This window comes from Emydura macquarii, unplaced genomic scaffold (assembly GCF_026122565.2).
Source record: "Emydura macquarii macquarii isolate MOO-44397 ecotype Brisbane River unplaced genomic scaffold, CSIRO-AGI_Emac_v2 contig_2422, whole genome shotgun sequence".
Taxonomy (NCBI): domain Eukaryota; kingdom Metazoa; phylum Chordata; order Testudines; family Chelidae; genus Emydura; species Emydura macquarii.
The window spans coordinates 14,787,908-14,792,967 of record NW_027132559.1 but is presented as its reverse complement, the minus strand read 5'-3'; positions in this window follow the sequence as shown (position 1 = coordinate 14,792,967).

Here is a 5,060-nt window from a genome sequence, read left to right as displayed (position 1 = left end):
TAAAAGATAACAATTCTGGATCTCCCAGTTACACAAACCCAGCAGGGGCAATGAGAAGATGGAGTTTGGAAATGTATGGTCTTAAATATCAACAACAACAACCTTACTTCAAGCAAAGTTTTGACCCCAAAAGGGTTAAATGCCAGAGACTGCATGAAGTCTTCTAGGGACTTCACTAGTACTACTGATCTTACAAGAAAGGCATTCAGTATTACCATGGTGGACAGCAGTATAAAACCATAAGATAGATTCAGAAATGAACTGCTTTTTATGAGCTGTGTTCTTGTAAACTGATTTCACATCCTGTTCAGTGTGCTGTTATTTATCTAGCACCATAACTATGCACGGTGCTTAATACACAAGTAAAAGTGACGAATCCCTATCATAAGGATCGCAACATCTTAAATTAGATATAATATAGCATGAGATAGAAGACAAAACAGTGGGAGAGAATGTGGAAAGATGAGAGTTACAACAACGAGAGATACTGAGCGATGCTTATTGTTAGATCCAATCCATTGGCTCCATTTTAAAAAATGTATTCTGTTAAAATACAGAACAGCAGCCTGAATGAAAAACAGGGTGGAAGTCAGCATCAGAAAGCTGATTGAAACAAGTATGTCATGAGGGTTGGGTGGGTGTGTGTGTGTGTTACACAGGGTCAGAGGGGTAATTCCAGATATCAGAATAAAAAGCACAAGGTTGCTTGTGGAAGGGATGAAGGGAACATAAAGTTCAGGTGAACTGGCAAGGGAGCAGTAGGAAAATATAGTATGCCACATAGCATAATCCTAAAGAAATGGCTGAGCCAGGAAGGAATGTGCTTTAAGGAAATATGAGTATGAATATTTCATCATGTTGACTCTTTGTATGGTCTCAAAATCTTCAGTGAGACAGTGGCTACAATTGACTCAGACTCTGGACAGAGATGGGCAACTGCTCCCGCAGCAGAATGACACCTTGTCCAAGAAAAGGCAGCTTTCAGCTATGCTCTGCAAGGTAGCGTGCATTGTCCTATTGCTGTCCAAGATTCATGTGGTAGCTTGAAGGACCATTTCGCTGCCTGCCTAGTAGCTAGTATTTTATAGAGCATCACCCTTCCTGTTTTGAGTAGTGCCCTAGTGTAGGCTGACTGTATAGGGTGGTGGTATCAATACACTCAGGCAAACTCATTCAACTTCAGCAAGAGCTGATCTCCTGAGTGCTGAAAGGCTGCCACCACATGCTTAAGATGAAAGGTGACACAAAATGGACTGGGGACTAACTTTAATTGAGTCTTGGGATCTAGCAGTAATTGCCAATACCCTTTGGGCAGGTTAATGGTAGCTAGGTACTGAGACCCATTCTCTTGACTAAAGTCTGTCCAAAATTTCATCTTTTCCTAGACATGGGGTAAGCTTCAGATACTGTAAAGGAGTTAAGGCTCTTTTAGTTTGTACAGAGGCCAATAGACCCATCTAGCTTGGGAGTTAGAGCAATGTGTGATCCCCAAGGGATGTGAAAGGGGCTGTTTCCATTCAGGGTCAGTATTATCTCTTTTTCCAGGTTTTGAAATTACAGTCCCAATGGATTGGGAGCGAGGAGATTTCAGGGTCCTGATCTTAACCTTCTGAACAGGGGGTGTGCTCAAGACTTACTTTGCAATTAAAAGCTTATGTCTTGTTGATGATCATGAGCAAGGCTGTGCTCTCTGCTAATACACAAAGCCACACCAGGAGCTGTGGGGCACTCTGGGCACAAGAGGCTAAAGGACCTAGAGACTATTCTCATTGCTTAAAGCACCTGCTTACGTGCTTTGCTAGGTCAAAGTGTCAGGGCTAGATTCTGCCACCTTTACTCATATTGAGCAGCACCTTATTCTATGTGTAGTACTGTTGGTTTGGACTGTGGAGCCTTTACTCACCCAGACTGTGGTTAATCAGCTGATTGGTTATTGATCAGGACATGTCCCCACCAACACTGACTGCAGAGTTGTGGTCAGCATCGTGTTGGTTAATGAATTCCTCAAGGTTGTGCTCTAACTTGATGTAGTTTTCCAGTGAAGACAAGTCGTTAGGGCAAAAAGTCCGGGGATACAAGAACGTGCACAGGGCTATGGTGCTGGTGGGTGAAGTCTGAGCTGTAACTGGTGCATAAGCAACAGCTGCTCTTTGTCAGACCTGAATGATGAAGTTTCTTTTGCTCTATCTGTGTTAGCTTGTGGTTTGAAATAAGCAGAATACAACCATATAAGAGGTGTAGTTTTGTCAGTTCTGCTCATTTTTTGTGTCTTCCATGAGCTACTTTGCCAGATGGAAGATTCCATCCCCCACCTCAGCTTTTCAACCACATTACTGCCAAGTTGTCCATGTGTCACAGCATCTTTTCCAAATGGCAGGCAACCATAGTCTCACATGAACCTGCATAACAGGCTTCCATTTTGTAATTATTACAAAAAAATGAGTTATGTGCCAAATAACTGATGGCATCACAGGGTCCAAAGTTTGTATTTTGTTTGCTTTAGTTTTTTCTCTTATCAAGCAAACTTTGATACTTCTAGAGTCAGAGATAGCAGGTGAAACTGAAGGTGAGGGAAAATTTTACCATGCCATAAACTAGATAGATCAAATTGAAAACTGGGAATAATATTAAATGGGAACTTTAAATTACTCTGTGCTATACAAGTTTGATTCATTCATTCTGAATCATGTTATTCTCATAAAAGCCGAGAGTGTCATTTTTTCCTATCTGTTTCCTTTGAGGGCCATTCCTCTCATATTTCTGTACCACAAATGCAATTAAGGATGGCAACTTTTTCATGTACACTAAGCAACTGAAGAGTCATAATGATCAAAATGTGTTTTAACTGTTCATTTCAATAAAAACACATTTTAAGTTTTACAGTATATTTATTGGCACTAAACTAATTGACAAAAGTACTAATCAACCAGTGATTATTATTAGCTGCATCACAATTCTCTGAGCTATTATTGTCAAGAAAATATTTTTCTGGAAGCTGTCAAAAATACTGTTTCTATTCTTAGTCTAGCCTCTTAGTCATTCAGGTAAAAGATAAAGATTCCACTGTGGTTCTAGAGGATGGTAAGTGGACAAATAGCCTGGCCAACACTTACTCTCTCATCCCAGATCAATTGGCATTAATGTTCTCTGTGTAGCAAGCTCAATATAGGTACTGCTTTCGACTGTATATCATTACTTCTCACCATATGTAATTTATTGCTTTGAAATATCTTCTGATATTTGCCCAGAAGTAAAATCACATTATATTAGTGCTCCATTCCTAGCTGACAACATTCCTGTCTGTGTGTGTACACGTACACACACACATACACACACAAACTTATTTGACTTGAAACTTCAGCTTTATAGTTTTTTCATGTCATAAATTCCATAACTAGTTAGTTCCAAACTAACCAACATTGTACTTTAGTGTAATTGTCAGGACTGATCTGAATTCTAATTTGGAGTAACTCAGCAGAATTGTAGTGAGTTTGTCATTGTTCAATCATATGCATAATGTGCTATAAGGCACTTAGGAGTTAACATTGAATGTTTAATTCATCTGGCAGTAGCGCTGACTATTCATTTCAAGGTTATCAATGTACAGCTGTCTACCCTGTGTAATAACTGCATATACATCTCTCTCCTTCCTGCGCAACAACATGACACATAACTATTCATTTACATTTCCTTAGAAGGTGTCACCTTGCCTTCATCGCATAAGCTTTCAGCCTATTATGACAGTTCAGGTCTTAACAAGAGAATGAAATGATATTGCCAGATGATTAATTCAAAGATGGACTCAGAGGAGTTTAGGGTCATAAATAGAAAATTAACTTATCAACGGGCACTGATCTTGTTTCGCTTGCCTAGCTCAGATTTCCCATCAGTTAGACATCCAGCCACATTATAGCTTTTCTACAACTGGAAGCTTGGGAACAATGGAGAGAATATTGGAACATCCAGAAACATAAAGGACTCTCCTCTGAACCGGCTACTGAGTAAGACTCTCATAATGCTCCCAATTGGCCAATATTATACCAGAGAGGGGAAATTTCTTCCTGACCTCAGCTACTTATCAACTATGACCGTAAAGTGTCCATATATATGGTAGGGAGAATGTACATATCAATCTCGTCTCTTTCTTTGATGTGAAGCCAATAAACCATTCACTGCTGTGGGAATGAGGATTTTTACAGCAGCAGCGTTCCTGTGGTTCATGTCTGTTTCCTAACCCTAGGAAATTCAGAGGAGAGTCTAGTGGCTTTCTAGGGGTGAATGTCTTTGCCATATTGATCACTTCAGCAGCAGATGGAAGAGTAAAGCACCCATAATTAAATAATCACACGTACCCTATCCACCAGGTATTAACAATTACAGAGGTTTAACAATAACAATGTTTTGACAGATGCTTTCAACATTTTTTTCTGACAATCCAGGATTGTTACATATAGAAAGGGCAATATTAACCATGGGCTTGCTTTATTAAAGTGACTTATTCCAGACATGCGGTATTCATATCCTGGGCAATAATTACCATAATCGTAAGAGGTGTTGGGGGTGGGGAGACTTTCCATTGCTGCTGGGTTAACAGCTTTAGTCACACTATACAGTACTGTGGCATTTTCAGAAATTTACCCATAACTAATCATTTGTGTTTCGGATGATTCAGTGTGTTAATTTCTTCATTCTTTATCGGGAATTCGTGCATCATGAGGCTTCTCAAAGTCCAAATAGGGTTGGCATTTGAAGAGGGCTGTCATGGACGTCAAGTTGAAACGGCTTTTTCTTGTGTGAGTGAATGATAAGAGTTTTATGAAGAAGAACAATGGATGCTACTCTGTGAGCAGATTATCCAAGCCTTGGAGAACATCACATGTATTTTAATTAAAGTGATACTGTCAAATAGAAAAGCATGGATCAAATCCTTAGCTAGTGTACATTAGCACAGCTCCATTGACCTAACAGGAATCAATGGAGCAATGGCAAATTACAGCAGCTGAGGATCTGATCTAATCTAGAAAACATTAACATCCATATTACTGCTAACACGTCAGATG